Source organism: Salmo salar, chromosome ssa22, assembly GCF_905237065.1.
Source record: "Salmo salar chromosome ssa22, Ssal_v3.1, whole genome shotgun sequence".
Lineage (NCBI taxonomy): Eukaryota > Metazoa > Chordata > Actinopteri > Salmoniformes > Salmonidae > Salmo > Salmo salar.
Genome location: NC_059463.1, coordinates 45,240,900 through 45,253,917, shown reverse-complemented (window position 1 = coordinate 45,253,917; position 13,018 = coordinate 45,240,900). Strand labels below are relative to the sequence as shown.

Sequence of the window (13,018 nt, the reverse complement as noted above, 5' to 3'; positions counted from 1 at the left end):
AACAATCAAAGTGGTTGGAAATAACTCATAGGATAAATACCACTCATTTATTACCACTAATTTATTACCACTTGAATACCACTGAGCCAGAGTAAAACCTCTGGAGTTTAAAGTGTGTGCTAGTGTCACGTCCTGACCCTAGTTAGATGTAATTTTCTATAGTAGAGTAGGTCAGGGCGTGACAGGGGGTGTTTTGGGTGGTTTTCTATGTTTTCTATTTCTATGTTTAGTTCTAGTTTTCTATTTCTATGTTGGAGTTTTTTTGGGATGATCTCCAATTAGAGGCAGCTGGTTCGCGTTGTCTCTAATTGGAGATCATATTTAAGTTGGGTTTTTTTCTATTGTGTTGGTGGGCAGTTGTATTCTGTTTAGTTGTGTTCTGTGTAGTCTTCAGTACCTGACAGAACTGTTGGCTGATCGTTTTCTCTTTGTTATTTTCTTTAGTGTTCTGAGTTTAATAAACAGTAATTATGAGCACTCAACATGCTGCGCCTTGGTCCCCTCTATATGACAGCCGTTACAGCTAGCCTAAAGAACTTATTAGTAGAATATTATTTATCATGTATCAAAATAACAAGAAATCACAATCTATAGCTAATTAATGAAGCATACACCCTCTTGCAATTTTATTTAATTCAAACCAAAAATATGTGGACCCTGGTGTTTTACGTCAGTGATGTAAAATTATCTATCTCACTGAGAGTCACACTTTACAGCAGGTGACCTTAATTTGAGCCTTAAAATAACTGACCAGATGATATGACGAGGAGATGCTGCATAGCCTATAATATACTGTACACCAGTTAACTCGAAATGAACCAGAAAAAAAATGTAGGCTAAATGAAAAGCCAAACTTAAATAGCATAGTTTTAAAAGACATCTTAATAAACAAATATAATAGCACATATGACATACATTAATTTGAAAATGTAGTCGTTTTTAAGTCATCTCAGAAGCACTAAAAGTTTAGCAATTGGGAGAGCAGAATCAAAAACAGTCATGGAGTCAATCCAGTCTGTGTCAATTAATAATGCATCCCATGAGAACATGAAATAATCTTCACTTGTGCTTGTTGAAAATGTTGAAAAGCCTTTAAAGTAGGCTAGCCTATTTAGAAACAATATTTGATCAACAGTCAGGTTTTAAATAACAGTTACACAAAGTAGGAGACTTAGCTAGCCTACCTGTTATCTCTGGGCAGAGAATAGTTGAATTTCAACAGCAGCACCTCCGTTAGAATAACAGCACTGGCTTTGAGAATCGCAAAACGACCTCAGGTAGCATATTGTCTGCAGATTAATAAAAGGACAATATTCCTTTGGAAAGAAAGATCCAATGCACTGCACAGTTAATTCTCATCTGCCTGGATGAGCTCTGTTAAAACGGGTATCTACAGACCAGGCTGAGAGTAGAAAATTAGAAACCAGGTCATCCTCTCACTAGTCCCTAAGTCCCCAGAGGAGCCTCAAAAAAGCAACCATTCAACTAAGTATGATCTCCCCGAATAGAATAGCTTTATGACACCTGAAATGTCAACACAAACTAGAGGCTACATGTAGGCTAATCATATTAATCATACACTAGCCTAAAATAAAGGTTGGCACAATATATCTCTGTGTGTGATGGAGTGTGGGAGTGTTTCTTTTAGGCTGTCAGATGACAAAAGTGTGTTTGAGTGTGTAAAGGAGAAAACAGATTAAAAATGTATGATTTCATAATTCAGACTCCTCAACAACATCTAGCTTGGCGTGGACGACCTGATCACAGACACACACACGCACGCACGCACGCACGCACGCACGCACGCACGCACACACACACACACACACACACACACACACACACACACACACACACACACACACACACACACACACACACACACACACACAGAGAGAGACACACAGAGACACACACACCAGCCAGTTCTCCTCGTGGATCTGTCATCATTAGCAAACATTAGTATCCATAAAGGCCAATACTTAAAACCCCATTAGACTGAGAGGAGAGGAAAGCTTTCAGCTTCTACATCTCTGTCAGTTTCACCCGTCAGCCATATAGGAATAAATCTATTATATACCGAGGATGGAATCCCTTTCGATCCATAAAATGAGTGGATGGTACAGGAAAGCGCTTTTATATAAGATTTTATTCTACAGTACATAAATTATGATGTTTTTGCCTAGAAATAACATGATAGTAGCAGGTAATTTCTGGCAATTGTTTGTACAATGTTTGAAGAAAATTATAATATACTGTGTAATTACCTTAATAGTTAACAACCATCTCTTCATCAAACTGTGTAATTACCTTAATAGTTAATAATCGTCTCTTCATCATACTGTGTCATTTACTTAATAGTTAATTATCGTCTTTCATCACACTGTGTAATTAACTTAATATTTAATAATCCTCTCTTCATCATACTGTGTAATTCACTTAATAGGTAATAATCCTCTCTTCATCATACTGTGTAATTAACTTAATAGTTAATAATCCTCTCTTCATCTCTTTGGGACACAAGGCCACAATGAGCTCTGTCCAACAGATCTCTCTCCAACAGATATCTTACCATGGTGTTATTGAGTAATTTCACATATAGATACTGTGAAATAATGTTGCAACACCCTCAATAGTAAAGAACTATAAACTATCTCTAACCACTGCTACAAGGTAATTACTGTATTGTAATGGATGACTTTAATTTACAGTTCTATTATCATTGAGTTTTCTAGTAAGTTTACATGTAGATACTCCAGTCAAGTCAGCCACCAACTGCTTTATTAGATGTCAGTCCTAGTGAGTTACACATTGTGAGCCGACATTACAATTCATCCACCAGAATCAGCTAAGAGCCTTTACAGTTTGCCCAGATTTCCTTGCAAGGATGGTGTGGTGGTGCATAGTGGGCAATACAGAGTTAGAGTTAGAAAAATGTGCCACTCCACAAAATCTCTCTCTATCTCGATCTCTCTCAGAACCAGGAAGTCCCCCTAGTGTGTGACCCAAATGCAGGAATGGGGGGTCTGAAAGAGGGGGATGTTGACATGATGGATGTTGACATGACAACTTTGGATGAAATGCAGGCTGAGGAGTTTGGAGATTCTTCTGGGGTGGTTGAGGCTCATTTACAGTGGGCGTGGGGTCCCAGGTAGTGAGAGAGCAGGGTTTGGGATACATGTTTCCCAGTTTCAGATACACCAGGGTAAGCAGCTGTCTGATGGACTTTCAGTCTTTTCTGATTAAATGCTATCACAAATATGGGCTCTGTAGTGGGTGGAAGAAGTGGGGCCTGACAGGGTAATTTTGTGTTCAGAGTCTGCCACTCTCCTGGTTGTACTGAGCGAATGGAAGTCTAGGGCACGTCCAAAGATTTGTTAATCGAGCTACTGTTGGCACTTTATGGGGTGGGGCAGAAAGGATGAGTAAGGTATGTTTTCTGTGAGTCCCAGCCCATGTAGGGGTTAGGGGGAAATGAAGCAGCAGATAAGAAAGCTAAGGCAGCTCTGAAGAGGGAGGAGGTAGATGTGGTGGTCCCGTTAGGGAGAATGGAATGTAAGCGCATCATAGCAAAGGGGATGATTCAGAAGTGGTAACGTGAGTGGGAGAGAAAGGAGAACGGAGGATTGTTTTTCTCTATCCAGAACTCTGTGAGGAAGGTCAGTGGGTACCTGGGGAGTGAAAGGAGATGGGGTTCCTGTTAACAAGGCTGAGGTTAGGTCATTGTGGATTGGGAGGTGGGTTAGCTTTAGTAGGGAAACATCCAGATGGGAAGTGTGAGAAATGTTGGGAGGTGGAGTCTGTACAGCATGTCCTGCTATAATGCAGGTGGTATAAAGAGAATAGGAGGGAATTGTACTGTGAGCTGGCTACAATTTCACTAGAAACTCTCTTGGGTTCATTATGACCGGCAGTGCGAAATAGCTTGACAGCTTTTGTCTTTTCTCTGTACCACTGGTCTGCACTTAGTGGTGTGAGGCTGGAATATGAGATATATAAATGTATAATACCTACGCCAACCTGTGAAAGGCAGCAATGCATCGGAAAGTTACAAGAAGAAGACAAGAAGTACCTCCTACAAACTTTCTTCAGTTTCTGAGAAAATAAAACTGATCTGAGTCGCTGAGTTGTCTGTCTGTGTGAGAGTGAACAACAACAGTCCAAATGGCACAACAGAGAGTTCTGCTGGACCAGGACCAGTTCTGTTGTTCTGTCTGTCTGGATCTATTGAATGAGCTGGTTACAATTCACTGTGGACACAGTTACTGTAGGAGCTGTATTGAAGGCTGCTGAGATCAGGATGATGACAATTGCACACAGACCTTCAATCCAAGGTCTGCTCTGAGGAAAAATAACATTTTGGCTGAGGTGGTGGAAAAACTTCAGGCTTCTCCTGCTCTGTACTATGCTGGACCTGAGATGTGGCATGTGATTTCTGCACTGGGACCAGAAAGCAGAAAGCCCTCATGTCCTGTCTGGTATGTCTGGTGACTACTGTGAGACTCACCTCCAGCCTCACTGTGATATTCCTGGACTAAAGAAACACAATCTGGTCAAAGCCACCGCACATCAACAGGAGAAGATCTTCTCTCGTCATGACAAACTGCTGGATATTTACTGCCGTACCGATCAGCAGTGGGTTTGTTATATTTGTACAATGGATGAACATAAAGGCCATGATCAAATCAAATCAAATGTATTTATATAGCCCTTCTTACATCAGCTGATATCTCAAAGTGCTGTACAGAAACCCAGCCTAAAACCCCAAACAGCAAGCAATGCAGGTGTAGAACCACTGTGGCTAGGAAGAACTCCCTAGAAAGGCCAAAACCTAGGAAGAAACCTAGAGAGGAATCAGGCTATGAGGGGTGGCCAGTCCTCTTCTGGCTGTGCCGGGTGGAGATTATAACAGAACATGGCCAAGATGTTCAAATGTTCATAAATGATGGTCAAATAATAATAATCACAGTAGTTGTCGAGGGTGCAACAGGTCAGTACCACAGGAGTAAATGTCAGTTGGCTTTTCATAGCCGATCATTGAGAGTATCTATAACGCTCCTGCTGTCTCTAGAGAGTTGAAAACAGCAGGTCTGGGACAGGTAGCACGTCCGGTGAACAGGTCAGGGTTCCATAGCCGCAGGCAGAACAGTTGAAACTGGAGCAGCAGCACGGCCAGGTAGACTGGGGACAGCAAGGAGTCATCATGCCAGGTAGTCCTGAGGCATGGTCCTAGGGCTTAGGTCCCCCGAGAGAGAAAGAAAGAATTAGAGAGCATACTTAAATTCACACAGGACACTGGAGAAATGCTCCAGATATAACAGACTGACCCTAGCCCCCCGACACATAAACATAAACTACTGCAGCATAAATAATGATGCAGTGTCAGCTGCAGCAGAGAGGACTGAGAAACAGGTAAGGTGACTTTGAACGTGGCACCGTCAAAGGATGCCACCTTTCCAACCAAACAGTATAGCAAATTTCTGTAAGGCAAAAAAACTGTAAGTGCTGTTATTGTGAAGTGGAAGCTTCTAGGAGCAACAACAAATGGTCAATCCGCGAAATGGTAGGCCACACAATCTCACAGAACGGGACCGCTGAGTGCTGAAGCGCGTAGCGTGTAAATATTGTATGTCCTCGGTTGCAACACTCACTACCGAGTTCCAAATTGCTTCTGGAAGCAACGTCAGCACAATAACTGTTCATTGGGAGCTTCATGAAATGGGTTTCCATGGCCGAGCAGCTGCACACAAGCCTAAGATCACCATGCGCAATGCCAAGCGTTGGCTGGAGTGGTGTAAAGCTCGACACCATTGGACTCTGGAGCAGTGGAAACGTGTTCTCTGGTAGTCCAACAGACTAATCTGGGTTTGACAGATGCCAGGAGAACTCTACCTGCCCTAATCCGTAGTAACAACTATAAAGTTTGGTGGAGGAGGAATAATGGTCTGGAGCTGTTTTTCAAGGTTCGGGCTAGGCCCCTTAGTTCCAGTGGATGGATATCTTAACGCTACAGCATAAAATGACATTCTAGACAATTCTATGCTTCCAACTTTGTGGCAACAGTTTGGGGAAGGCCCTTTCCTGTTTCAGCATGACTATGCTCCCGTGCACAAAGCAGTCCATACAGAAATGGTTTGTCGAGATCGGTGTGGAAGAACTTGAATGGCCTGCAAAGATCTCTGACCTCAACCCCATCGAACACCTTTGGGATGAATTGGAACGCAGACTGCGAGCCAGGCCTAATCACCCAACATCAGTGCCTGACCTCACTAATGCTCTTGTGGCTGAATGAAAGCAAGTCCCTGCAGCAATGTTCCAACATCTAGTGGAAAGCCTTGCCAGAAGAGTGGAAGCTGTTATAGCAACAAAGGAGAGACCAACACCATATGAATGCCCATGATTTTAAAATGAGATGTTTGACGAGCAGGTGACACCCTAATCCTATCCAAAAGTCAGTCTAAGCTCCCTGATACATGTACTGTACAAACAATAATCATTCAACTATTAACAGAGATAATATATATTTTTTAAGGAACTTCCATAACATTTGAATCCCTACCCTCTATGGGCCTTAAATCACTTTACTATACTATTGAACTATTTATCAAATATTGTGATATCTCGATGAAGACTGCTGTCCACTGAGGTACCTGGACATGAGTCAGCAGAAGATCCAGCAGAGAGTCCAGGAGAGAGTAAATGTGCTGAAGGAGCTCCAACAGGCTGTGAAATCTCTCAAGATGAGTATTATTGATCAGAGGAGACATTTCCACTTCTCTCCTCCAGTCAGCCGATGAGAGATCCACTCTCCAATCCCGTTGAGCCCCAATGTGGGGAACAGGGTCCTATTGGCGCCCAGTTAACAGTGGGGCCAATAGGGGTCAGTGGGGTCTTCTCTCTCTCTCTCTGTCCTAACAACGCTCTGTACAGGCAGCAGTGGAGGACAGTGAGAGGATATTTACTGATCTGATCCACTCCATTGAGAGAAGGCGCTTTGAGGTGAAGGATCTGATCAGAGTCCAAGAGAAATTGTGCTGAGGGACACCTGGAGCAACTGGAGCAGGAGATAGCTGAGGTGGAGAAGCGCTGAGCTGGAGCAGCTCTCAAACACAGAGGATCACATCCATTTCCTCCAGGTAACTAGAATGCCTTGATACAGGTGATATGGAAAGAATAGAATAGATACTTTACTGTCCATTCTGTGAGAAACTCTCTCAAGGACAATGGCAGGAGACCAGCAGCTGCCAGATTGAGTTTTTTTCTCCCTCTCCCTCTCTCTCTCTAGAGTTATCAGTCTCTCTCCAGCCCCAGTATATCTTCAGACTTACCCAGCATCGTTGTCCATTGTCACGTCCTGACCAGCAGATGGAGCTGTTGTTGTAGTTTTGGGGTCAGGACGTGGCAGTCTTGTGTTCTGTGTTGGTCTTGTGGCTCCTAATCAGGAACAGCTGGGGATCGTTGTTCCTGATTGGGAGTCATATATGTAGGAGTATGTTTGTCACTTGGGTTTGTGGGTAGTTGTTTTTACACTGCGTGTATAGCCTGTAAAACTGCTACTGTTGTCACCGTCATTGTTTTTTCAAGTGGATGCTTTACTCTTTTTTTGGTAATAAAATAACCATGAGTATTCACATACCTGCTGCGCCTTGGTCCATTCATGAAGACAACCGTTACATCCATCCTCTTTCACATTGAAGATGTGACTGAGGCTGTTGCTGAGCCGAAAAATAAACTACAAGGATTCATTAAAGGATATATCCTATAGAGGTGGGTTGAAAATAATACTAAAACAAATTGTGAAACACTTTAGACCAATGAGGTCTTATAGCCATTGCTTTACATATGTGTAATATGATCATAGCATTCTCTCTGTGAATGTGTTTGTGTCTGCAGTGAATACAGTGGATGTTCTACTGCCTCCAAAGCCAAAGACCAGAGAACAGTTCTTATAATGTGAGTGTCTTTATCTTGAAGTAACTTAATCTCTTTTTATTGACACTCCTCATAAACCATAAGATAGAAATATATAGCCAAATACTAGTTAGACACAGTATCTGACTCTTGGTATCGCTCTGATTTGATCTATAATCAAAGAGGGTAGATAGAACAATAAGTTAAGTCAGATACTCTAACTCCTCTCATTGGTCTCTGCTCTTTTTCTAGATTCATGTCAGCTCACATTGGACCCAAACACAGCACACACATACCTCGCTTTGTCTGAGGGGAACAGAAAGTTGACAAATACAGAATTAAACCAATTCCATCCTTTCCATGCAGACAGATTCACCAGCTTTTTCCAGGTTCTGTGTAGAGAGGGTCTGCCTGGAGGGTGTTACTGGGAGGTGGAGAGGAGTGAAGGGCAGATTTATACAGCCGTCTTATCTAAAGACATCATCAGAATATCAAATCAAATCAAATTTATTTATATAGCCCTTCGTACATCAGCTGATATCTCAAAGTGCTGTACAGAAACCCAGCCTAAAACCCCAAACAGCAAGCAATGCATGTGAAAGAAGCACGGTGGCTAGGAAAAACTCCCTAGGAAAAACTCCCTAGAAAGGCCAAAAACCTAGGAAGAAACCTAGAAAGGAACCAGGCTATGAGGGGTGGCCAGTCCTCTTCTGGCTGTGCAGGGTGGATATTATAACAGAACATGGTCAAGATGTTAAAATGTTCATAAATGACCAACATGGTCAAATAATAATAATCATAGTAGTTGTCGAGGGTGCAACAAGCACGTCCGGTGAACAGGTCAGGGTTCCATAGCCGCAGGCAGAACAGTTGAAACTGGAGCAGCAGCACGGCCAGGTGGACTGGGGACAGCAAGGAGTCATCATACCAGGTAGTCCTGAGGCATGGTCCTAGGGCTCAGGTCCTCCGAGAGAAAGACAGAAAGAGAGAAAGAGAGAATTAGAGAGAGCATATTTAAATTCACACAGGACACCGGATAAGACAAGAGAAATACTCCAGATGTAACAGACTGACCCTAGCCCCCCGACACATACACTACTGCAGCATAAATACTGGAGGCTGAGACAGGAGGGATCAGAAGACACTGTGGCCCCATCCGATGATACCCCCGGACAGGGCCAAACAGGCAGGATATAACCCCACCCACTTTGCCAAAGCACAGCCCCTACACCACTAGAGGGATGTCTCCAACCACCAACTTACCGTCCTAAGACAAGGCCGAGTATAGCCCACAACGATCTCCACCATGGCACAACCCAAGGGGGGGCGCCAACCCAGACATGAAGACCACGTCAGTGACTCAACCCACTCAAGTGACGCACCCCTCCCATGGACGGCATGGAAGAACACCAGTAAGCCAGTGACTCAGCCCCTGTAAAAGGGTTAGAGGCAGAGAATCCCAGTGGAAAGAGGGGAACCGGCAAGGCAGAGACAGCAAGGGTGGTTCGTTGCTCCAGCCTTTCCATTCACCTTCACACTCCTGGGCCAGACTATACTTAATCATAGGACCTACTGAAGAGATAAGTCTCCAGTAAAGACTTAAAGGTTGAGACTGAGTCTGCGTCTCTCACATTGGTAGGTAGACCATTCCATAAAAATGGAGCTCTATAGGAGAAAGCCCTACCTCCAGCCGTTTGCTTAGAAATTCTAGGGACAATTAGGAGGCCTGCGTCTTGTGACCGTAGCGTACGTGTAGGTATGTACAGCAGGACCAAATCGGAAAGATAGGTAGGAGCAAGCCCATGTAATGCTTTGTAGGTTAGCAGTAAAACCTTGAAATCAGCCCTTGCCTTAACAGGAAGCCAGTGTAGGGAGGCTAGCACTGGAGTAATATGATCAATTTTTTTTGGTTCTAGTCAGGATTCTAGCAGCCGTATTTAGCACTAACTGAAGTTTGTTTAGTGCTTTATCCGGATAGCCGGAAAGTAGAGCATTGCAGTAGTCCAGCCTAGAAGTAACAAAAGCATGGATTAATTTTTCTGCGTCATTGTTGGACAGAAAGTTTCTGATTTTTGCAATGTTACGTAGATGGAAAAAAGCTGTCCTTGAAACAGTCTTGATATGTTCTTCAAAAGAGAGATCAGGGTCCAGAGTAACGCCGAGGTCCTTCACAGTTTTATTTGAGACGACTGTACAACCATCCAGATTAATTGTCAGATTCAACAGAAGATCTCTTTGTTTCTTGGGACCTAGAACAAGCATCTCTGTTTTGTCCGAGTTTAAAAGTAGAAAGTTTGCAGCCATCCACTTCTTTATGTCTGAAACACAGGCTTCTAGCGAGGGCAATTTTGGGGCTTCACCATGTTTCATTGAAATGTACAGCTGTGTGTCGTCCGCATAGCAGTGAAATTTAACATTATGTTTTCGAATGACATCCCCAAGAGGTAAAATATATAGTGAAAACAATAGTGGTCCTAAAACGGAACCTTGAGGAACACCGAAATTTACAATTGATTTGTCAGAGGACAAACCATTCACAGAGACAAACTGATATCTTTCCGACAGATAAGACTTAAACCAGGCCAGAACTTGTCCATGTAGACCAATTTGGGTTTCCAATCTCTCCAAAAGAATGTGGTGATCGATGGTATCAAAAGCGGCACTAAGATCTAGGAGCACGAGGACAGATGCAGAGCCTCGGTCTGACGTCATTAAAAGGTCATTTACCACCTTCACAAGTGCAGTCTCAGTGCTATGATGGGGTCTAAAACCAGACTGAAGCGTTTCGTATACATTGTTTGTCTTCAGGAAGGCAGTGAGTTGCTGTGCAACAGCTTTTTCTAAAATTTTTGAGAGGAATGGAAGATTCGATATAGGCCGATAGTTTTTTATAATTTCTGGGTCAAGATTCGGCTTTTTCAAGAGAGGCTTTATTACTGCCACTTTTAATGAGCTTGGTACACATCCGGTGGATAGAGAGCCGTTTATTATGTTCAACATAGGAGGGCCAAGCACAGGAAGCAGCTCTTTCAGTAGTTTAGTTGGAATAGGGTCCAGTATGCAGCTTGAGGGTTTGGAGGCCATGATTATTTTCATCATTGTGTCAAGAGATATAGTACTAAAACACTTTAGTATCTCCCTTGATCCTAGGTCCTGGCAGAGTTGTGTAGACTCAGGACAATGGAGCTTTGGAGGAATACCCAGATTTAAAGAGGAGTCCGTAATTTGCTTTCTAATGATCATGATCTTTTCCTCAAAGAAGTTCATAAATTTATTACTGCTGAAGTGAAAGCCATCCTCCATTTGCGAAGTCTGCTTTTTAGTTAGCTTTGCGACAGTATCAAAAAGAAATTTCGGATTGTTCTTATTTTCCTCAATTAAGTTGGAAAAATAGGATGATCGAGCAGCAGTGAGGGCTCTTCGATACTGCACGGTACTGTCTTTCCAAGCTAGTCGGAAGACTTCCAGTTTGGTGTGGCGCCATTTCCGTTCCAATTTTCTGGAAGCTTGCTTCAGAGCTCGTGTATTTTCTGTATACCAGGGAGCTAGTTTCTTATGACAGATGTTGTTAATTTTTAGGGGTGCTACTGCATCTAGGGTATTGCGCAAGGTTAAATTGAGTTCCTCGGTTAGGTGGTTAACTGATTTTTGTCCTCTGACGTCCTTGGGTAGGCAGAGGGAGTCTGGAAGGGCATCAAGGAATCTTTGGGTTGTCTGAGAATTTATAGCACGACTTTTAATGCTCCTTGGTTGGGGTCTGAGCAGATTATTTGTTGCGATTGCAAACGCAATAAAATGGTGGTCCGATAATCCAGGATTATGAGGAAAAACATTAAGATCCACAACATTTATTCCGTGGGACAAAACTAGGTCCAGAGTATGACTGTGGCAGTGAGTAGGTCCAGAGACATGTTGGACAAAACCCACTGAGTCGATGATGGCTCCGAAAGCCTTTTGGAGTGGGTCTGTGGACTTTTCCATGTGAATGTTAAAGTCACCAAAAAATTAGAATATTATCTGCTATGACTACAAGATCCGATAGGAATTCAGGGAACTCAGTGAGGAACACTGCATATGGCCCAGGAGGCCTGTAAACAGTAGCTATAAAAAGTGAGTGAGTAGGCTGCATAGATTTCATGACTAGAAGCTCAAAAGACGAAAACATCATTGTTTTTGTTTTGTAAATTGAAATTTGCTATCGTAAATGTTAGCAACACCTCCGCCTTTGCCGGATGCACGGAATAGCAGGTGATGACAGTAAATTGATGACAGTAAATTTCGGAAACAATGACAAATCCTGGATCCTTATATTACTCTAGTGGTAGTTATAGTTTCAGACACAATAATATTGTGACTAAAGTATCACGCCCTCAGTTCTCCAGAGTAGGAGTGTACCTGGATCACAAGGCAGGTACTCTGTCCTTCTACAGTGTCTCTGACACAATGACCCTCCTCCACAGAGTCCAGACCACATTCACTCAGTCCCTTTATCCTGGGTTCAGGCTTTTTGAAAGCAACACTACTGCTGAGCTTTGTAACCTGATAGTAGTGTCAATCCCCATGCAATCGTGATGCTTTATTATGTTTTCCTGTAGACCTATTTATTCAAGTGATTTTGTCTTCAGTGTAGATACTGGGTAATAATGTCACAACACCCTCAATAGTACAGAACTATACTTAAAGGGGCAGTCTGTAATTTGATTGTTTTGGGATGGGGCTGAAGAAATGTAACCAGTGAAATGCATAGACATACTGCTATTAGACGTCTGTCCTCGTGACTTTGACACTCTGGATCCCTTAGTGGTGCTGTGACTATAGTGCATGCAATTCGTGTGAAGTAACTGTGAAGTCACATTAGATTGCAGTTGACTGCTCTCATTGTATTTTGGTCACCTATGTCAAAGTAAGCACTTGATGGTTGATTATTAAATAGGTTGGTTGATTATGAAAAAGTGTATATTTCAGTCTTACTAACCCCTAGACCACAATAAAGAGACTAACCATCTGCACAAATGCAAAAAATCTGAGGATCAGAAAACCAGTCAGTATCTGGTGTGACCACCATTTGCCTCATGCAGCATGGCATATCTCCATCGCATAGATCAGG

General features: G+C 42.8%; 1 pseudogene; it reads left to right on the top strand.

Moving 5' to 3' along the window:
- The first annotated feature begins 5,394 nt into the window (after positions 1–5,394).
- LOC123729656 (tripartite motif-containing protein 16-like) lies at positions 5,395–12,483 on the top strand (annotated as a pseudogene).
- The last annotated feature ends 535 nt before the right edge of the window (positions 12,484–13,018 follow it).